Raw genomic sequence first — 24,765 nt, 5'->3', positions numbered from 1 at the left:
GTATTTGTAATCATAATATTATTGTTTTAAGATGAGATATTTGTGGTGATTTGGTATGCACTTGTAAATAAATGGAGTCAAACTGCAAGTCTTGAGAGTACTGTTAATCAAAGCCGAAAGGGCTTTTAGATAGTATTAGAATAGTATTAATGAAGCCTCAATGGCCTGGAGAAGTTTGTTGGTAAAAGCTTAAAAGAGATTAAGGGAAATGGCATTGGGAAATAGAGGAAAGGGGGACTGGCCATATAGTGCTGGGAAATTTGGCAATGTGCTTGCCTGAATGTGCAAAATAGAAACCACATCTAATTAACTTAATCACCTAACTAGGAGATCTCCAGGCAAATTGTTGCAGTGGCCACCTGGCCCTTTCTCTCTCTTTAAATAAAATTTAAATCAAACAAAAAATGAACTGTTAAATATTTTAAAGTCAGAGTTTTTAGAATTCTAAATTAAAACTGCTTCCTGATGAATTTTCCAGATGACAAATCATTCTCAGATTAAGAAATAGATTTCAGGCAAAGATTTAATCCATGGTAGAACCATAAATTCCTATGTTAACACCTTAAAAGATGTAAGATGATGCTTCACACAATCTTTTAGACAAAAATCCTTCTAAAAATCACAAAGTGGTCACACAGGTCTTTTCTGTTAAACAAAGGGATTTCTAAGCATCTTAAGGATTTTCTCTCACAGCAGTACCATTGGGAGACCAAATCAGTAGGGGATTTTATTGATGAGATTTGGGAGTGTGATTCTTGCCTAGGGAGTGATTTATAATTTGACCTACTCACATTTTTAAAGGGATTGCATAAACTTGTACTGAAAAGGAAATAGACGGTATAAATTAAGAGTATTTTTGACCCACAAACTTCAATAAACAAACAAAATTCTGAAAACAAAACCTCCCAGATAAATACACATCTGCCACTTCTTGTGAAAGAGGGATAACTCATATGTAACCAGAAGCCTAGAAGTCAAGTTCAAAAGACACAAGGAGCAACTCCAAGATATTACAACTGGGCCTGATTCTAAATAGAAAAAATTTGCCCAAATTGATTGCAAGATTACTACGGACTTGTGCTTTCTGAGTGCCTCTTGAGCTTCCCATTTTAAACTGGGAGATCTTTATAGTGGTCACCTATGCCTATTGCACAGCTGTGTGATGAGTGTGTGGTAGAGCAGAGAAATATCTATTTGTTTTGGTTCACAAGTCCACAGGCTGAGAGAATTGAACAAAGAGGTGGACCCAATATCCTTCACCTAAGCAGCTTCATCCATACCTGGAACCTTAAGTTCTCAAATTTGAACTAATACTGTAATGAAGGGGGGATGTGTATATTGTTCATGGTGGAGAGATGTGAAATTACGTGGCTGAGGGAATACTGTGGCATATTGTATTTTTTCAAGGATGACTGCCACATCTCCCATCCCACCTGTCTGTATTTAATGTGACTTTGATGTTCTTTTCATGAGGAAATAAGGCCTACATTTTCTACCATGGACTCTGGAAGAACTTGTTTACTAGAGCAGAAGTGAGTCCTGCATGCCTTCTGAGGCTGTGTTATAAAAGGCAATACAGGGCTTCCCTGGTGGCGCAGTGGTTGAGAATCCGCCTGCCAATGCAGGGGATACGGGTTCGTGCCCCGGTCCGGGAAGATCCCACATGCCGCGGAGCGGCTGGGCCCGTGAGCCATGGCCGCTGGGCCTGCGCATCCGGAGCCTGTGCTGAGCAACGGGAGAAGCCACAACAGTGAGAGGCCCGCATACCACAAAAAAAAAAAAAAAAAAAAAAAAGGCAATACAGCTGCCACCTGGCTTTCTTGGGACCCTAGCATTTGGAGCTCTAAACTAACTTGTAAGAAGTTTTGTGCTATTGTGCTGCCATAAAGCTCAGGCCACATGGAAAGACTGTGTATCAGCATTGATATTTTGACCAAAAGCCCCAACTGTGGTCCTCAGACAAGGATCAGAGCACAGACACGTGAATGAATATACATCCAGATAATTCCTGACCCAAATGATGAGTTACTTATGACTATAAAGGAATCCAGGTGAGGCCTCTAGCTTCATGGAACAGGGACAAGCAACCCTCCCAAATTTTTCTTTTGCTTTTTGATTCCAACTGCCACCAATCCACTTCCCTTTTATTCTATCCTTTTATTCCCAAAATAGTACCTGGATGGACCCTCTAAGGCAAAACCTTCCCTAGTATGCCTGTGATGGTGAATTTTACATGTCAACTTTACTGGACCCCAGGGTGCCCAAATATATGACTGAACATTATTCTGGGGGTGCCTGTTTATGTGTTTCTACAGGAAATGAGCATTTAAATCAGTAAACTAAATAAAACAATTGCCTCCCAAATATGGGTGGGCATCATCCAGTCAATTCAGGGCCTGGATAGAACAAAGGGAGGATTTGCTCTCTCTGCTTGACCTTTGAGTTGGGACATTGGTCTTCTCCTGCCCTTGACCTGTAACTTAGGCCATGGACACTCGTGGTTCTCAGGCCTTCAGACTCAGATTGGAATTTATACCACTGACTTTCTTGGGTCTCCAGTTTGCAGAAGTCAGACTGTGGGAATTCTTAGCCTCCATATTCATGTGATCCAATTCCTTATTATAAATCCTCATTTATATTCTATTGATTCCGTTTCTTTGGAGAAACCTATTACAGTGCTTATCATGATCTGCATGGCCATCCATGAGTTGATTATGATACCTCTTGTTCTCTTTTGGATGCTTCCTTTTTTCACTATGCTCTAGTCTCATTGGGTACTTCTTTTTCTCTTCCCTGGAACACAGTAATATGTGTGTTCCTGAATGAGCAATGTTACACTGCACTGGATACTCATTATCCAGATATCTGCAATGGTTGAAGCTCTCTCACTCTCTTTCAGTTCTTCAGTTAAAAATCAGCTTCTCAGTGAAGTCTCCACTATACCCCTACCTATATAAGTTCATCTGTAACCAACTATTCTTAAAATAAAATTTCATATATTTCTCCCATGATTTATTTTCCTTTTTAGTCCTTATCACTCTCTAACATACCATAACTTTTCTCATTTACATTGGTTCTTACTGTCCTCTTCATCATAATGCTCTGTGATTAGTGATTATCATTTGTTTTGTTGATTAATATATCCCAAGAGCTTTGGATAGTGGCACATATTTGGTACTCAAAAAGTATTTGTTGAGTGGATAATTGATAAAATCTTATTATTTTTACCTTCAAAATATATCCTGAATCTCATTTTTTCACTAATTTTCATCAATTTTTATTACCCCCTGGTCCTGGATTTGGTCAGTTCTCACCTGGGTTATTATATAGTCCCAATTATTTCCCTTGCCCCATGACAGTTTATTCTTCAAAAGGTAAACAGAGAAGTTTTTTCAAGACATAAGTCAGATAATCTGTCTCTTTTGCTCAAAATTTGATCACAGCTTCATATCTCACTCAGAATGAAAAACAAAGTCTTTACTGTGGTCAAAAGATCCTGTACTTTCTAAATGACAGGATATTAAATGATCAGTTCTAAATATTTTCTCTTGTGTAATAGGATAATTGACCCATAAACTTTGTCAGGTGCTTTGCAATGCTCTTTCACTATGGGTTAAACATATCTCTCTCCCATATTAATGTTAGACTTGGCCACATGACTTGCTTTGGCCCATAGAATGTGAGCATATTTGACATGAAGAGAGTCCTCAAATAGGTTTCTGTAGTCGAACTTCCCATCTATCATTTGCCCTATGGGGAACATGCCTCAAATGCATGTCCAAACAGTGACTAATGGAGGAGGTCTAGCAAGAATCCAAATCCATCCAGCCTGCATCCTAAAGCAGAAGCCCTAGCCAAGCCAGGGCTAGATCAGCTGACCCCCCAGAGACCTGCAGACCTGTGAGTGTGAGAATATGTTTTTGTTGTAAACCAGACATCTGCATGCCTGCTTCCTTATTTTAATCAGACGCATTTCCACAAATAATACCTCTATCTCTCTCCCTCATTTTAACCATCTTGATTTTTCTTCATATCACTTACATACCTGACACATTGCATATTTACTGTTACTTTCCTTTAATTTCTAGGTTCTCTCTCTCAAACATGCACAATCTATGCAAACAGGGAATATGCTTTTGTTTTTTGGTCTGTTCACAACACACAGAACACTGTCTGACTCTCAGTAAGTCCATTAAACGTTCTAAATACATAAATAAAATATGCAGTACTTAGCAGTGTGTTAATTTGATGTGAGTTTCCATGTTTCTGCCCAGAGTGACCAGTACATCAGAGAAATGTTGACTTATGTAAAGTAGAAGATTATTAGGGGTCTAAATATTGATGTTTTATTCTCATATGATGTGATTTTTGCAGCTGTTGAAGCATCAATAATGTTAACATGCAATGTAATTTAGAGAATATTTCTGTATAAGGTCAATTTATCTTGTGGCTCTCTAGAGAGAATTAGTTCCAGAAATGATCAAAGGACCTCATTATAGTTTATTTTCTATATGGTAAGCCCATGAAATAAACTCTAGAGAAAGGATTTTAATGAGCATAGTTTATAAAATATTGTTTTCATTATATTCACTAATAAATATTAAAATCAAGGAAATATAATTTTAAACATTTTGAGGAATTATTGATTCAATTAAAAAAACAAAAATTATATATAACTATTCAATGGAAATGTCATTACATTATAAATCTTTATAGTATTATGCATGGCAAAGTTTTATTAGCTTTATTAAATAAATCTTTCTATTATTTGAGATTCTTATTTTTCTAGTCAGCAAAACTGTAAGGGTAAAATATTACTCTTAAATATCTCTCTACATTGTAACACTACTTTCAAAATATATCTCTGCTGTATGAGTATCATAAATTTGGCAGCATGGGATACTTGAGGTACATCAGAAGAACTTCCTCAAATAGTGATCGTCACATGAGGTGTTTGTTGATCAGCAATGCCAGAAAACATAAGTCACTTATTCACTTATGCTTTAATATTAGAGATAAATTTTTGTTATAATAATAATAACTTTATTGTAACAATAATACTTTTGTATACTTTTAAATAATAATTATGCTTTATTGGTTTAAGAAGTTTTGGTCTGCTTATTTTCTGCTTTTATAAATAAATTTTAAATTATTGTATAATAAAGTTTAATGAAATATAATCTAATTATCATGAAGGTATTACTCTCTTTTAAGTAATATCATTCAAAAGAAAAGTGCCTTAGAGTTTTAACATATAGTTAAACTAAATCTATATATAGAGGTAGCAAATTACATACTTATAAAACATATCCCCTAGCCCTCACCCCGTACACACCTTGGAATTAATTATTTCATTGACTTTTCATTTACATAAAGTAAAATGAAAAGAAACTTTATATATAGTGTGATGAGTGTGAGGAATGTATAAAACCATGTAATCTAGTTCATATCAAGACACATAACATTTCACCCTAAAGATTTCCTTTTGCCTTTCCAAAAAGACCATCAGAAGGAAAGTTACCTTGATGTGGCAATAACTGTGATATAATAATTTAGAACTCAGCATGGGAATTACAAATTTATCTTCCCTATGCTAGGGTGAAGAATCAAGCTGTGCATGCGTGCATGCTTATGATCATACTTCCTCAAGAGAGGAGGTGAAAGTTAGAACTTTATTATAAAGCTGATTAGTTATGAATGTATTATATAAAATTTTACTTTACATATTATTTTGAAAATTTTATACTGTAATACCCTTACATTAAAATCACTTAATTCTATATTTTGAAATATTTCATATGATAAAGACTGTTATGTATTTTTGTCATTTTTCTTAAATAACAGTTTAAAGAAAGTTGTCATCACTGAGAATCTTTCATAATGTGTCATTATGTCACCCTGAATAATCATATTAACTGAATTTTTCAACCTTATGATTCATAAAATCTTCTCCTTCTATCAATACATCTGATCCTCCAAGCCTTGTTATATTTATTATTATGTTTCAGAGTATTTGTAATTTCTAAAATAACAGAGCATGTTAGGATTACTTTCAGTGTTTAAATCTTAAAATCAAATGATAAGCTGTTTTTTGATTGTAAAAACATGTATTGGTGTTTAAAGTAAGTAAGTCACTACACTGTATTAAACTAATCTTGTTGAATTTCTGTATGAATTACAAGTAATCTGTTTTAGTATTCTCTCTACTTGCTTTGGGGATTGTCACAGAGATTGCTAGTTTTCCCTCAGTTTTAGTGTTCTCTCTTTTTCCTCTTTGTATTGAGAAGCCTGGGTTTTAAGGGTACTTTTTTGAGTTTTATGTGGGTCTTTTTTTGTTTCTGTTTTTTCTCTTTCTTTCTTTTGTATTATTAAGGTTTTGTTTAAACTTGGAGCTGGGAGGTGCTGACCATACTATTTTCTAGAAAAGTGAGCTCCTGCTCTGTACTTGTATTAAATGCTAGATGTGGCAATGTGACTAGGACCAGCCAATGATATAGTAGGAATAGTACCGTGGTTCACTTGCTGGTATTTTCCTTAAGGAGGAATGGCTCCCTTTGTCTTCCTCTCCCTTACTACATCAGACAGGCAAGCTTTGATTAACTTCGTTAAAGATAAAGGGAGTGATTTGGAGGGAAAGAGCTGAGATTGAACATGTCTTTCCTACAATACTGTTATTTATTACAGAGCAAAGAATGGGATTATTTTTGGTAATATTAGCATTCTAGCTATTAGTATGGTGAAAATATACTCTTTACTCATATATATTTCACTCGTGTCTGGAAAATAATACTGGTCATTTGCACATATTTTATGAATTGTTATATGCAAGAGTCAGAAGCATGAATTGTCCATGCAGTTCTAATTATGCAACTGCCAAATTCTTAAGTCTATGATCATAACAAAATGTTTTCAGTTTTTGCATTTAATTAATATACAGAGTTCTGTGACTTCAATCTTTTTTTATCTGTTTTAAAGAACTCTGTTATTGCCACTATGGTTCCTTTATCTGTGAATATTAATTTTAAACACCATAATATTGTCTCAAACATAATGAAAAATGACAGATAATGACAATGGAAAGTCATGTCTCAAGTGATTTCACTTTGTCTTTTAGGAGGACATCACATCTGCTGCCTTGGTTAATTGCATACACTGATTATTAATAGTGATACAAAAAATAAAAGTAAATTCAGAGAAAAAATACTGTAACAAATCGCTATTTTCTAGCTAATAAGAAAAAGGAAAAATGATATTGTATTTTAGGCCCTGTGAACTATTACACTTTTGCTATTAAGATACTTTATTTTTTCTTCCATGATACTGTCTTATTTCCATGAGTTGATATAATTAAAAATGAAAGCAAACTTACTTAAGATGATACATATACAAATTCTGACAGTTCAAGGTTTACAATGAATGTTTTGGAAATATTTGACACTTTGGAGGTTTCCATAAAGAGTAAATTCAAGAAATTTTAAAAAAACCTCACCATTATTATATCATAAGGCAAATAGCTGAAATTCATTAGCAATAGGAAGTGTTGTGGAAAATATAATTAAAAACAAAATCTCCTTTAAAAAAACCAAAAAACAAAATCTCCTCCCAAAGGAGAATTCCTTTCCACAAATGTCCAAGAAAAATGAAACAGTTTTATTACTGAATAAGCACTGAACTAGAAGGTGATGAGCTTTGCAGGCAACCCGCTAAGAAATTGCAAAGGCAGAGAAAAATCTCACCCTTTTCATAGCCAACCAGATACAACCCACTACAGATATGCTGTCGAGAAAAACAGTGACTAACTCTCAAGTGGAGGAGGTGGTGGCACTGTTTGTGACATAGAACTTATTCTAAGTTCACTTCGTATTTAGAGTGACCACCTGTGCTAGCCAACTGGCTTTATTTAAAAGAAAAAAAGTACTTCTCAAGTCGGAGCAAGGCACCTGCAGAAGTCAGGCTCCTAACCACCCACAGAAACAGGGAAATGGGAGCTCTATCTTCCTTACATTTCAAATAGATGGTTCCCATTTTCTTGAGAAAGACATTCCTGAATTATAAGTGGGCAATAGCGTTACTCAGCTTTAGGAATGATTTACATGCATTTTCAAGAAGCCTGGAAATAATTTACAATTACAGGTTTTCTAATGTAAATGCTCAAGGAAAAGGGAATGGGACCAATCTCTTCCTTTATTTTCAGGGGGAGAATTTTTTTTTTTTCAATTTGTATTTACCCTTATAGAAGCAGGGTAAATAATTCTTGTTGATTTCACAGAAGTTTAAAATTCAATTAGTGAAAGTAGTCTTAAGTTTTATGATGTTAGAATTAGGCATATAAATAGGATAGATTAACAATTTTCTCCTAGTGTTGAGATCCATGATTTACATTTTGTTTCTAGCACTATGTCTCTTGTCCCCATATGCCTCTCTCTGTCTCTCTCTCCTCCTTTCTAAAATTAAAAAGTAATACTTGCTGAATGAATCTTAATGATAACTCATATATATCAAAAAATTTTCCCCTCCACCATCACGTGGTCAAAGCCTTCATCGTCACCTGTGTTGATCTTTGAAAATGGTGCTTAGCAAAACCACAAAGAACATTTTGAGTAATAAAACTAGTACACAATTATTGCAGAAAATTTAGGAAAATCAGGCATGTATAATGAAGGCAATAACATTTACCTGAAATTTAATTCTACAAAGATAAACACATTAAAATGTTGGTGAAGTTGCTTAAGAGACATAAATATATCTGTACATATAATATATGTATTATTTTATACACTATATATTAGTATATATACTAAAGGATATGATAATTATAGGTGCTTATATATTCATATGGTTATATAAATAGACATAATTGCAAATATATAGTTATAATTATTACTGTAGACATTGATAAAGATTGTATTTATAAATACAGATATATAGGTACAGATACATATTTGAATATACATATACTCATATGTGGTTATATTTTGTGAAAGATATGTAAATCTATATATTTGTAACAATTTGAATCATACTGCACATATTTTTGATATTGTATTTTTAAATTAACTGTTAAGCTTTTGTATCCATCTAAGCTAAAATGATTAATTCTGCCCCCTCACATTAAAGTATTGTTAATAAAATTTCACTATGTACAATATGTATAGGTCAACTTATACAGAAATGAAATTAGTTTAGTCTTTCATTTTTATACAGGATTATGGTAATGGGTTTTCATTTATTTATGACTACTCTGAAATAATTTTGGTATTAAAACCCTGTATCAGGATTACTAGAAATATCCACTAATTATGTTAAATTCAAAACACTTTAGGGACCTCCCTGGAAGCCCAGTGGTTAAGACTCTGTGCTTCCACTGCATGCGGCATGGGCTGGATCCCTGGCCAGGGAACTAAGATCCCACATGCCGTGTAGTGCGGCCAAAAAAACAAACAAAGAAAGAAAAACAACACTTTAACTTAATTCATTTGCTTAAGTCTGGTAATATCTCCCAATAGTCATAGATTCTAAAAATAATATATAAGTTTGACTTTGAAACAGATTATAATTCACACATTATAATTAGTTATGTGCATTTGATTATCCTTCCATTATCCTAACTATAGAGAAACATATAAAAGTGCTTTGAAAATCTCAATGATGTTACATAAAATCGAAATAATCCCTGTTTAAACAAGCTATAATTTCTAATATTTCATTAAAATACTGCTAATGCTTTCAAAATTACAAGAAAAAAAGTGACACATAATATTTAATTATTTATTGAGTTTTAGAATGTATGGACTATTTTTATGTATGTCTCACCTTTTTTTTTAAGACCTTATTTTTTTGGAGCACTTTTAAGACACAGCAAAATTAAGCTGCAGGTAGAGATTTCCCATGTGCCCTTTGCCCCCACAAATGCATAACCTCCCCCATTATCAACATCCCCCGCCAAAGTGGTACATGTGTTACAATCGATGAGCCTACATTGACACATCATAATCACCCAAAGTCCATAATTTACATTACAGCTTACTGTTGGTGTTGTACATTCTATGGGTTTGGACAAACATGTAATCACATGGATCCACCATTACATTATCATACAGAGTAGTTTCACTGTCTAAAAATCTTCTGTGCTCTGCTTATTCATTTCTGCTATCCCCTGACTCAACACCTGACAGCCATTTATCTTTTTACTGTTGCCATAGTTTTCCTGTCCCCAAATATTATATAGTTGAAATTATACAGAATGTACCCTTTTCAGATTGGCTTCTTTCACTTAGTTATATGCATTTAAGTTTACTCCATCTCATTTGGCTTGATAAAAAACTTGATAGCTCATAATTTCATAGCATATTTCTTTTAGGTGCTGAATAATTTTTCATTGTCTAGATGTACCATTCACCTACTGAAGGGAATCTTAGTTGTTTCCAGGTTCTGGCAATTATGAATACATCATCCATAAATCCGTGTATGCGTTCTTCAGTGGACAGACATTTTCAACTCTTTTGGGTAGATACCAGGAGCACTATCGCTGGATCATCTGGCAAAAACATGTTAGTTTTACAAGAAACTTCTAAATACCTCTAAATTAGCCATACCATTTTGCATTTTTCACTAGCAATGAATGAGAGCTCCTTTTGCTTCATATTTTTGTCAGTATTTGGTGTTATCAGTGTTCTGGACTTTGGTCATTCTAATAGGTATACTGTTGTATTTCATTATTATGTTACTTTGCGTTTTCCAGTGACCTACGATGTGGAATATTTTTTCATATGCTTATTTGCCATCTGTATTTCTTCTTTGGTGAGGGGCCTGTAAAGCTCTTTGGCCCATTTTTCAGTTGGATTGTTTGATTTCTTATTGCTGACTTTTAACTATTCTTTGTATATTTTGGATAACAGTCCTTTATCAGATGTGTCTTTTGCAGATATTTTCTCCCTGTATGTGGCTTGTCCTCTCATTCTCTTGACATTGTTTTCTCAGAGTATATGTGTTTAATTTTAATGGAGCTCAGCTTATCAATTATTTCTTTCATGAATTATGCCTTTGGTGGTGTATTTAAAAAGTTATGACCATAATTCAAGTTAACTTATCACTACTTAACTCATTATCTCCTATGAGTATGATAGTTTTGTGCTTTACTATATGTAAAGCACACTTTTCCCCACTTAAAAAAAATTTACAGTGATTCTTATTCCTACCGTATTTTCACTCTGAGTACATGTAAAGTTTCATTTTTGACACACTCGATGACATAGATTTGCTGAAAGTGTTGCCTTTAATTTTTCAAAGCATTCAGAGTGTGGTGTTTAGGCATAGGGACCCTGACATCAAACTACCTTGATTCAAATCCCAGCTGGTTGATAACAATAAGTGTGATCTTCAGCAAGTAACCCTCTCCCTCTAAATTGCTGATAATAGCATTACCTACCTTGTGGGGTTGAGAGGATAGATGGGTTAATATTACCTATTAAAATGGTCTCACTTTACCAAAGGTGAACTTGAATGTGGTAATATAAACATATATTCTGAAATATCATTAAATGACCTTAGGAATCATTTTATTTTTTAGAAAATACTTAAGAAATATTTTTATACTTACAAGAGAAAATAGAAAATTGGTTAACTCACCTAGCATAAACTAAAGAAGTGAATGTATGCTAGTTTGAAATAAGATAAATATAAAATTTATGTTTGCTCTTACATAAATTATATTCAAAATGTCATAGGCAGTTTTTTAGAAACCATCTTAGATCCTACTGAGAGGTTGGCTTTCTGTTTTCTATAATTACACTGAAGCACTGTATTTTAATGAATAAAAGATAAAATGATGACTATGATGACTCATAATCCCACTTACCAACTGGACAGATTATCCTCTAGGATATTCTAACTATATAAATAAAGTCAAATCATTAATATTAAGATGATAACTACAATGTTTCTGGTAAAGATGAAATAAGGTAGTTTAAAAATAAGCTCAAGGGAGCTTCAAGATGGCGGAAGAGTAAGACACGGAGATCACTTTCCTCCCCACAAAACTACAATGACATACCATCTCACACCGGTCAGAATGGCCATCATCAAAATATCTACAAACAATAAGTCCTGGAGAGGGTGTTGAGAAAAGGGGACCCTCTTGCACTGTTGGTGGGAATGTAAATTGATACAGCCACTATGGAGAACATTATGGAGGTTCCTTAAAAAACTAAAACTAGAACTACTGTACAACCCAGCAATTCCACTACTGGACATATACCCTGAGAAAACCATAATTCAAAAAGAGTCATGTACCAAAATGTTCATTGCAGCTCTATTTACAATAGCCAGGACATGGAAGCAACCTAAGTGTCCATCAACAGATGAATGGATCAAGAAGATGTGGCTTGTGTATACAATGGAATATTACTCAGCCATAATAAGGAATGAACCTGAGTTATTTGTAGTGAGGTGGATGGACCTAGGGATTGTCATACAGAGTGAAGTAAGTCAGAAAGAGAAAAACAAATACCATATTCTAACACATATATCTGGAATCTTTAAAAAAAAAAAAAAAGAAAGAAAGAAAGAAAAAGAAAATGGTCAGAAGAACCTAGGAGCAAGATGGGAATAAAGATGCAGACCTACTAGAGAATGGACTTAAGGAGACAGGGAGGGGGAAGTGTAAGCTGGGACAAAGTGAGAGAGTGGCATGGACATATATACACTACCAAACGTAAATAGATAGCTAGTGGGAAGCAGCCGCATAGCACAGGGAGATCATCTCAGTGCTCTGTGACCACCTAAAGGGGTGGGATAGGGAGGGTGGGAGGGAGGGAGATGCAAGAGGGAAGAGATATGGGGACATATGTATATGTATAACTGATTCACTTTGTTATAAAGCAGAAACTAACACACCATTGTAAAGCAATTATTCTCCAATAAAGGAGTTAAAAATAAATAAATAAAATAAAGATGGCTTCCAAAAAAATAATAAGCTTAATTAATACTTCATTCTTCAGCAATTTTAAGCTATTCCCACAGCAAGTCTTATAAATAGTACTTAAAATTTTTTACCCCAGTAGTTGTTCAAGTATGTCATCTATAAAATTATCTGGGGATAGTTAAACATGTAGATAGTATACCTAATTCTAATGATGTAGATTCACTAGAGGTGAAGTAAATTCTGTATACATCTGGTTTTAGCAAGCTCCACTCCCCCAGGGTTGATGCTGGTTATGTACATTATAACCTCATGACTTTTTTCATTTTTCTTTTGAATTCTCTTTTAATATTTTATTCATTTGTAAGAACTTTTGTACTTTGTCATACATATTAAAATATATTAAATATAAAAATATATATTTATATATTATATGCATTTAAAATTGGAAATATGGAAATATATTTCAATGTTTTGCAAATTATTACAAGCATGATTTTTTTCTTTTTGAGTTTTTCTTTTTTTAGTATCCTTAGTAATTTTTAGAAGTCTACCTCTATTCACCTTTTCTTTATGGTTTCCAATTTTTATTGTTTCACTTTTTTGCTCTGAAAATTTTAATCCAGAGACAGAAACACTGTGAAGAAAGCTACCTATATTCTACTCAGAATTTTAATTTCTTTGCTTTTCTTGTGCTAAGTGTCTGTTGAGCACACACACACAGTTAGCTAGCTATTAGGATTCTCCCAGTTCCTTTCTGATTGCCTCCTCCTGGTGCCCTGCCAGACATACTTCATTGTATCCATAAGAATTTATAACCTGTCTTCAGAAAAATCTTCTATGTATCTACTCTATCTTTCTCTCCACCTTGTGTTCCCTTTCTTACTCTAATTGAAACCTTGTTTCACCTGATGACACTATGTCTTCTTCCGTTTCACAAATAACACATGATCTCTACCCAAATATTTACTCCTGCTATAAAAGACGACAAATCCCACTTATAACCAAGGCTTATGTCTCTAATAAAGAACAAATAGCGGGCTTCCCTGGTGGTGCAGTGGTTAAGAATCCACCTACCAACGCAGGGGACACGGGTTCGAGCCCTGATCCAGAAGATCCCACATGCCGCATAGCAACTAAACCTGTGCGCCACAACTACTGAGCCTACGCTTTAGAGCCTGCGAATCACAACTACTGAGCCTATGTGCCACAGCTACTGAAGCCCACCTGCCTAGAGCCCGTGCTCCGCAATAAGAGAAGTCACCGCAGTGTGAAGCCTGCGCACCGCAATGAAGAGTAGCCCCGCTCACCTCAACTAGAGAAAGCCCGCGCACAGCAACCAAGACCCAATGCAGCCCAAAAAAATGAATTAATAAATTAATTTTTAAAAATATTTTTTAGAAAGAAAGAACTAATAGCTTATCTTAACTGATAAAAAAAACATACTTTCTCTCTCCTAAATCACTGATTTCTTTCCTTTCTCCCTACTTGACAATTTTGTGTGGTTTTTTTTTTTGGTTTTTTATTTTATTTTATTTTATTTTGCGGTACGCGGGCCTCTCACTGTTGTGGCCCCTCCCGTTGCGGAGCACAGGCTCCGGACGCGCAGGCTCAGCGGCCACGGCTCACGGGCCCAGCTGCTCAGCGGCATGTGGGATCTTCTCGGACCGGGGCATGAACCCGTGTCCCCTGCATCGGCAGGTGGACTCTCAACCACTGCGCCACCAGGGAAGCCCCTTACTTGACAATTTTGATTAGCATACAAATATACTGGATTAGCACCCTTCTTAAAAGACAGACAAACAAAAATCCCCCCAGGATCCTACTCTCTCTTCAGCTGCCACCACAATTCTGTGATCCCTTCATAGAAAAAAAAAAAAAAAAAAACAACTTCTCAAAGGGATTGTTTCTATTTGTTGTCAACAATTCCTCACCACAAATATCTAATACACTCTTGTCCTTAGTATTTCACTGATGCAACTTCTGTCAAGTTACCCACAAACTTGATTTTTTTGTTTTTCTCAAATCCAGTTGTATCAGTTATCTTCTTGGAATTTGCAATACCACTTGACAAAAATGAACACTGTCTGATTTTAGAAAAACTTTGTCAAGGCTTCTTGGAGGTTATAATATCCTGGTTTTCCTGCGGTGTCACTGGTTATTTCTTAACTTTTTTCTGCCTCTGATCCTCTTCTTGTCCTCCAAATGATGGCGTGACTTAGAGTTAATACTTGTTCCTCTTCACTTACATTACCATTATTTCTTTTGAGCTCTTGGTCTCATCCCATGGCTTTAAATATTCCTTATAAATTGATGACTCCAAATTAGATGTAACAATATCGCCACGTCCAATAGAAAGCAAAGGATGCAATCAGGAAGATCAGTCACCAGACTGTTGTCATAATACAATACAGGTTAGAGGAGATGCTTGCTTGGAGTAGCTGATAACAATGTAGCTGGCAAAAAAGTGGTTAAGATTCTTAAATAGGTTTGGAAGAATTGCCTACAGACTTAATGATGAATTAGATATTGGTTGTTGGTTAAAGGGAAACAAGGAACTAAGAATGATGTATCTGTGAGGTTTCCCTGATCACCTGAGTAATTAGTGGCACCACTTACTAAGATAAAAAAAATGGAGAAAGAGAAGTAGGGTGAATTGGATTGGGTGGTGTCACCAACTCTGCTTTGAATTGCCTTTTAGGTATCTAAGGGGAAAATATGTCCGACATTTGAAGAGAGGAGTCTAAATTTGGTTAAATTAGAGACTATAAGTCAGGAAAATTGAGTGGAAATATAGATTAATAGATTACATTTTTGAGTTGCTTTATTAAAAATGAGATAGAAGCTTCAGGTAAATGTGGGGGTCAAAAGCTTTCTTTTTCTCTTTTCTTTTTTTAAGCCTGTCAGTCAGGGTTCTTATTTGCCACCATTGGAAATCTCCCTGAATAAGTTAAGCATTTACGCATATAACCAACCACACAAATAAATATGTAAAAATTAGTACAGATTATGAAAGGCATTTAAATCTTAGATATGCTAATAAGTAAGTATGTAGATCTTATTTTCTATCATAAATTTTTCCATCTCTAAAATAAAGGTTGTTTACTAAATGACCTAATCTTTCCACTCTAAAATCCTACTATTCTAAAAGAGCATCTGAGAACAGTTTTGAGAGAAATATCTTAAGAAGTAATATGTATAAGAGTTCTATTTTTTCCTGAGAGGTTGAATTAAAGGCTGCACAAGAGGTTATACAATTTTATATCACCCTTTATCATTTTTTTGGCATTCAGAAGGTTTATAAATCACATTTATTTAGAAGTGAAAACACTTATTTGATGTCTGAGGATGAGCAAGTCACTTAATATTCTGTGACTCATTTTATTAATATTAAAAATTGACATAATTGTAGAACATACTTCATAATGTAAACAAAATGTTTCTAGCCATAAGTACTCCATAAATTTACCTAATTTTTATATCATTAATATTTGAAATATTATTATAGTTTGAAATTCAGCTCTATTATTGACAAGCGTTGATCAAATAGCATTCTGAATCATGTGATGCTGAGTATTTTTCCTGTGCATCATGTGGACTTGATTATCCATTGCAAAGACAAATCTCTATGACTTTATCCTGGTGAATGTCTGTTTTGTCAAGTATTATGAATGTTATTGGTTTCCTTACCTTTATCCTGCTATCCTCTATCCTGCTTCACTGAAGTAGGACTCCTGATCTTTCACAATAATTAGAGATGGATAAAGATTTATTCTGATACAAAAACCAGAAGTAGAGAAACCTATGAGAAATAAATATTGTATTTTCATCATAGAATGTTATTGAAGCAGCTAGTCATAAGGATAAAAAAAATCAAGATAGAAAAATGGAGCCCATTCTTCAATGGACAAAATGTTATTTAGTGAATGCTGAGTGCTTTTTGTCACTTAATGCAAACTCACACCACCAGGATACTCTTAATTAGATCATTTGAGCGCAAAATAGTACAAGAATACACTTTAAGTCAAATATTAACATTAATTCTTTTTTTTTTTTTTTCTAACATTAATTCTTGAAGTGTTATATATTCAAAAAAATAGAACAGAAGCAATAAAGCAAAGCAATGAGGTCTACATTTGGCAAAAGTCATTTAATGTTTAAACCTAACTAGGTAGTTACCAAAATATTAATATAATTCTGTATTTCTGCAAGCTTTGCTGTATGTGTTATTGCTCAACAAATAAGTGTGACATCATTAGTACTAAATGACTAATAAGCTCTTGTATTTGTGTTAAGTTTCTTTCCATATATGTAATAGTATCATCGACTAGGGGTTGCACTGTGCATCTGTTGTCTTAATTATCATGGTATTTAGGAGGCTAGGCTTGTAGATCCATGAAAATATTACCCATTCACCTAGTAAATATTGCCCAGATTGCTGACGTAGCATCTCTCAAGAAATAAGTAGCTCCAAGAGGAGTAATTGTTCAAAGTCCATTCTCAATTAAGTGTGGGCAGGAATCTCACAGGAATAAGCAAAAGCATCCTGTGAATCTAAAGAGAGTGGAAAAAAGTTGTTCCAATTGGAAAGCTGCCAGGGACAGATAGTGTGTGAGCATCTCAGGAGAGGAGAGTCTCACTGCCACATATACGTTCATTTCCTGTTCAAGGAAACGTTGTTTTCAAAAATGAAGAATATTGATACATACAACTATTTATTTCAAAGATATCTTAGGACATTTCAAATTCAGTGGAACAGTGTTTTAAATTCAGTTAAACAGTGGTTTAAAGATTATCTCCTGTATACACACTCAATTGCATGCAGTGAATGCCATTGCTAATACCAGTAAAGATATATATGTGCATTAAAATTTAGGGTTATAACTTGGCACTGGGTAGTTCTCCTAAACCAGAATTTCTGATTTCAGTAGGTTACAAATGTCTGTTCTGTGTTTCTGTGGTATATATATATATAGAGAGAGATAGATAGATAGATAGGCCTCACCCATTTTTCTGTATGTTAGTTCCATCACACCTGTTCAAGCCTCTCATCTCACTGTTGAATGGTTGTAATGGTCATATAGCCTGTCTCTTAGATCAGAACCTCCATTCTCCAAACATCATATAAAATGCTGGCTTTTTAAAAATCAGACAAAATTTTCACTAGCAATACCCAAGAATGAAGTTTTAAATTTTACATTATATCTCTCCATTCTAAATTATAAAAATTATTTCAAAGTAATTCTAATTCTGAAAATGCCAAATTCAAACACCCTTATATTAAAATGATTGTTTCCTGCACTATGACAGAGTGACTTCAACAGACTCATGTTCTTTTTCTCTATCATTGTCTGAAACCAAGATTTATCATTAATTACTCTAAAAACAAAACCACTCTCTTCACCAATGATTTTCAAGCATTTCATGATACATCTGTCAACAATCCAATAGTTATAAAAGGGTCCAATTTACAAGCTTCATTTTGAGGGTTTCAACATAACCATATTTCTTAAATGAGACACCGCGCCATTTAATGGATTTTTTTTTAATCACACCAGGTCATTATTTGAATATTTTCCAAACTAAAATCTTACATGCAGTCTCCATGGCATAGCATTTTGGAACCATGACTATTTATTAATTATATTATTGGAATAGATGCCCTCAGATCTGTTCCTGAAGAAGGTAAGCTCTTACACTTAGGTATACTTCCGTTCTGCCCTAATAACTGTACTAGGTGTTTTGTTAGGATCTTAATTTTTTTCTGAAAAGACTTAACCCTTACCTGTGCTGGTTACCAAAGCATGTATATTGCTCAATGCTAAGCTAGTTTAAAAGGCCTCATTTAATTATCTCATGAAGTACATACTATTTGTAATTCCATTTTTACTGATGAATAAATTGATGCATGAAAAGAAAAGAGAGGAATATTATAAATTATTTTTTAAAACCTCAAAACATTTTTCCTAACATTTGTAGGGATAAATTATAGTTTTTACTTTTTCTATCAGCTTTTTTTAAAGAGAGCTCATTTTTTAAGGAAAGAAATTTTTCTCAGTTCTTAATATCAGAAAATATATTTTTCTTTTAAAATGAGAGTTTTTTCTCCCGTTCAAATTCAGGTCCTCTTTGGGCAGCTTTATAGATATAAACCCCATGATTACTGTGACTACTATCTCAAGGAAAATTGTAAAGTGTAGACATTAATAACATGGGTATATAATAGAACTGTATTAGGATCAGAGACAGATTAGGCCCTAGCTCTGGAATTCTGGAGAAGTTATCCAATCTCTCTGAGGCTCATTTTGCTCATCTGTAAAATGGACATAAAAATAGGATGCCCCACAACAAGGACCTACTGTATTGCACAGGGAACTATATTCAGTATCTTGTAATAAACTATAATGGAAAATAATTTTTTTAAGTATATATGCATATACATACTTAAATATGTGTGTATATATATATATATATAAGCAAATCACTGCTGTACACCTGAAACTAACACAGTATTGTAAATCAATTATACTTCAATAAAAAATACTAATAATAATTTTAAAAATGAGGTTTTGGTTTTTGTTTTTGTTTTTTTACTTAACATTTCTGTTTCCCTTCTGTATGCCATGAATCATTTAACTGATTATGTGTCCATTTTTAGTTTGGCTGTTAAAACCGAATTTGCAGCACTACTCCTGCAGTGGAAGCATATGGTACACAAATCTTCCCTCAGCCTTAGCATTTTCCTAGACATTGTTACCATTCTGTCTGACTCACTGAGATAACAACTATGGTGATTATTTTATGGAATGAAAATTTTGTAATCACTGCAACATCTCTTGCCAATAAGGCAGAACCTTGAGAAATGGCAAACAAGGTAAACCAATATAACCAACCCAGCAGAAAGCTGCCTCAGCAAGAATAAGCTGAGTAATGGCCAGACGGAGCCACTGTCTTCTCATACCTGCAAGATATTTGAGTCTTGTGGCAGCCTTGGCTGTACTAACTCAGGAAAAGTAATGCCTAGCTCCATACCGTAACTACTAGACTGTCCCTTCCAGGCTTCTGGTGTATTTCATTAGACCTAAAGGTTTTCTCTGTTCTGCAAGAAAACATCAAGACTAACCACTTATCACTATTGGTTTGGGGCACTGCTCAACATATTAGTTTCTTGGAGCGTCAGTCTTGTACTTTATTCTTATATCTTTAGTAACCCTCTAAATTTCCTTTTTCATGATGCGGTTTCCTCTCCATTCCCTCACTCCTTTAATGCTGCTTTCAGGACTAAATCTTCAGCTCCAATGTCAATATCTTAAGCTGTAGTCTTAACTTTTCTTGTCTAGAAGTTCCTTCTAACTCTATTGTTTTTTTTTGTTTTTTGCGGTATGCTGGCCTCTCACTGCTGTGGCCTCTCCCGTTGCGGAGCACAGGCTCCAGACACGCAGGCCCAGCGGCCATGGCTCACGGGCCCAGCCACTCTGCGGCATGTGGGATCTTCCCAGACCGGGGCACGAACCTGCGTCCCCTGCATCGACAGGCAGACTCTCAACCACTGCGCCACCAGGGAAGCCCCTAACTCTATTTTTAACTGAGCGTGATGTTTTCTTTTCAGTTCATGTAAAAAGAAGCTCTTTATTCTTTCATGTTCCATAGACTTCATGCTGGGATTCAAGATCACTGTTCCTTATTCCTAAACGATTTCTCCTCCATCCTTGCAAAATTCACTATTCTTTGGTGATTGCACCACCTTGATATACTTCTCTCTACAGTTCTTCATTGTGTAATCATACTCTTTTATGGATACTATCTTCATTCATCTAATATCTTCCTATCTGTTCTCTCTAATCCATTAGAATGGCTTCATCTCATTGATAAAAAATTATTATCTCCTATAAATAACTTTCTCCATTACATTTTTGTCACCCATCCTATGGTCACGTACTAGATCTTTGGGAACTAAAACATCCTTGAAGTTATTGTGTTAAATATCCTAATCTCTGACCATAGATTTTATCATCACAGGCTATATCTTTTTTATATACAACTGAGATTCAGGGACCATTTCTTTTTAGTTTTAAACTTCTTTTTCCTTTTATCATTTTTGTAACTTTCTAAGCAATATCACTTCAAGTTTAAAATCTCTCCATGTAATTTCTCTAAATCTGCCCCTATACAACTAAATGCTGATGGATAAAATCAAATAGATCCACTATTCCATATATTCATAGTCACTAGTAGCAACTAGTTCTTAATCTCTGATTTTTTTTTTTTTAATTATCCTCAAGGAGCTTGGTTCTTTGTCCACTGCCCGTGATTACTTCAAGTCATTTCAGCCTATGATTTTTTTTCCCTTTCCTTTTCTCCTTATAAACTTCTATACTTACTTCATATGGAAAAGAGCAAATCAAAGCCATAATATAGTAACTACCCAAATTTCTGACACTTGAATTAATAATTTCATCTCTCTTCCCTTCCCTTCCGTAAGAAAACAGGTGTCCCTGTGATTAAAACACAATACTTCCCCTTGCATTATGGTTTATCTTTCCCATATCCCTTTAGGGACCATTTACTGCCATTTTCCCCTGCTTTTTTAGAACATAAAATCCTTCATTCTTACTGTACTTTTTTTTTTTTTTTTTTTTGGTGCTAGGCTGGCCTCTCACTGTTGTGGCCTCTCCCATTGCGGAGCACAGGCTCCGGACGAGCAGGCTCAGCGGCCATGGCTCACGGGCCCAGCCGCTCCACGGCATGTGGGATCTTCCCAGACCGGGGCACGAACCCGTGTCCCCTGCATCGGCAGGCGGATTCTCAACCACTGCGCCACCAGGGAAAACCTCTTACTGTACTTTTAACAAAGTATCCTAAAAAGCCCTTCTGTCAAATGAAATAATAAGGTGAAATATAAAATATTGTTACCTCCATTAAACTTTAATTCAAAATCTTAAAAAAGGTAGAAATTGTATATATATATACATATATACATTATATATATGTATATAAATATATTATAGTTACACTATGTTTAAATTTCTAACTCTCAGATCTCAAAATGAGCCTCTCATACTTTTCTAGAATTATGGGGTTTTAAAATGTAAGTTTCAGGTTATTTAGTAAATAATTCTTATTTTAGAGATGAAAGTATTTTTTAATTACATCATTCTATAGTGATAGAGCTACGATTATATTGTGTGTGTGCCTTTTCATTCTTTTTATTTTTACTCCATTGTTAATTCAAAACTATATTATCCAGCTTTTGTATTCTTTCCTAATTTTCCATTCTTTCATCATTTGCCTAGCTTTTTGTATTGGTAGAGAACATTGTTTTTGAGATCAGAAACCCTTGATTAAACCCCAGCTCATCTTCTTTCAAGAGTGGGAGATTCTGCACAATCAGTTTAACATCTCTTTGCCTTACCATGCTGGTATATATATTGCCAAAAATTAGTGGCTAACTCACAGGCTTGTCACCAGTCTTAAATATAATAATGCATATAGAAAACTTGCTTATTGTTCATCCATAGGAAATATGAAGTAAATGTCAGTTATTCTTGTGATAATTCTTATCACAAAATATTCAGTCATTTAATCAATTATTCACCAAATAATCTCTCACCTAGCATGTCAATATTATTTTTATCATACATGTACTATTCCTCCAATTTTCTATAATTTTGTAATTATGTAGAAAACTTATTGAGAATCTACTACATACCAATAACTCTAAAATTGATGAGATTCAAAGGTAAAGAAGGTTGACAAAAGTGTGGAGTCATCTGGGCAGAAATTTTCATTTTTATCTCCATATCATTTAATATTCTTCCTAGCATTCATGATATTTTCTTTATGGATGATACTTCCTTTTGTCTCCTAGGAATGCAGACAACACTTATTCTATCATTTTAAAGAAAATCTCCTCTATGCAACTCTCCTTGCCATTGTAGTCCTACAGATTCCTTTATTACCTGAATTTTTCATTAATCTATGAATAAACATATACTAGTTATTAATTTCTTCTTAATGAATTAACACAAACTAAGTGGTTTAAATCAACACACATTTTTAACTTCCGTTTCTGAGAGTCATAAATCCAATCATTAATTAGTTTGGTACTTTGCTTCAAGATCTCTGAGAAATCTGCAATCCCGGTATCAATCAGAGTTGGGAGTACATCTAAGGCTTGACTGGAGAAAGATCAGGTTCCAATCTCACATGGTTGCTGGTAGGATTCAGGTCCTTGAAATCTTCTGGAGACTAATTTTTTTGGCTAGTTATCAGTCAGAGGTCCCCCTGATCTCCTAGCTGGCCTTTTAGGCAGAAGTGACCTTCAATTCCTTACCACATGGGCCTCTCCACTATGGCCATTTGCCTCCTCAAACCATATAAAACATAAAGGCAATGAAGTGAGTCCACTAGCAAGATAGAAGTTACAGGTTATGTAATACAATAATGGTAGTAATATGATGATATCACCTTTGTCATATTCCATTGGTCACAGGTCCTGCCAGTACTCAAGAGAGGGAATTCCACAAGGTCCTGGGTACCAGGATTTGGGAATAATTGGAGGAGGAGGCTTCTTAGAATCTGCCACACATACTGGTTTGAATTTATTTATTCTTTCATAAAAATATTGTTGGTTGAACAAACTTGAATGTAAGTTATTGGAGGACATATATTTTTTAGTATGCCTTGTGATATCTTTGATTATTCATTTGAAATTGGATGACTAATTATGCCATTGTACATTGGTAGCATTTGAATTGAGCCTATCTTGGGAAAAAAACCTACTAGGAACAATGCTCTATGGACCTTTCACAGGGTCTATAATGTGCTGATTTTCCAAAATTAATGAATAATAAGCCTAGTCAATTTAGTGGAACCTTGAGGACTGTTTGAAAATAAATTTACTAGACAAAAAAATCCTATTTAAAAAGAATATATTTCATGTAATTAACTGTCAACTTCCCTTCATTTTATGTGACATTTAAGCCTCCCCCCTTTTTTTTGATTATCAAAATTAATTCTTTTACTTATTCCACACTCAGTGCATCTGCTATGCCACTGAATTCTATTGATTGCAATGTGAGATTTCTCAGGCTGAACACAATCCAAGTAATTGTATGAGAGTGTAAGTAAGACGATAAATAATAGAATATGAGAAATAGATAGCTATCACTTTAATGTTATTTGTGGGAGCTCTGGACAGACTGCTGTTTGACCTTCTCAAATGAGCAGCTTGCTTTCAACACCCACCACTGATGTACATACATGATCACTTGGCCATCAATACTCACAACCATCTGTTACGATGGCAACATGCCTGCTCTCAGAATGGTGTTGCAGTTTAGACTACAGGTGCCAACTGAGTAGACTGGCAGCCTGAGATTCTGAAAACACTTCCTCTTGTTCTGCAGAAAGTGATGCCACATTAATACCCACATGGATTCTTACCTCTGTACCACCTGTTCATTATTTTTAGGCCAAAAATATCCGTGGAAAAGGTCAACAGTGAACAGTGGATGAAGTAACACTGGGCGCCAATGGGATATTACAAAGTACAACATGCTGTCCTGTTTTTCAAAAAGTGACTGTATCTATTGAAAAGGCACAAAAATGTGCATGTGAAAATTGTAGCACCCGAAGATCACTTTAAGAATAATGATTACATGGGTATAAAGTATTTAACATAACATTATCTGTATTATTGTCCCTGTTGGTGGGGAATAGCCGACTGCACAACTCTGCATAAATCACTAGTCTTATGGAAATTCTCTTCAGTGTATGCCATGGTCCTATACTGCGTGTGTGTGCATGTGCGCACCCAAACACACTTTCTTTGAAGCAGAATTACA

Source organism: Kogia breviceps, chromosome 5 (genome assembly GCF_026419965.1).
Source record: "Kogia breviceps isolate mKogBre1 chromosome 5, mKogBre1 haplotype 1, whole genome shotgun sequence".
Classification (NCBI taxonomy): domain Eukaryota; kingdom Metazoa; phylum Chordata; class Mammalia; order Artiodactyla; family Physeteridae; genus Kogia; species Kogia breviceps.
The sequence above is the reverse complement of the archived record's forward strand: the minus strand, read 5'-3'. Positions refer to the sequence as shown.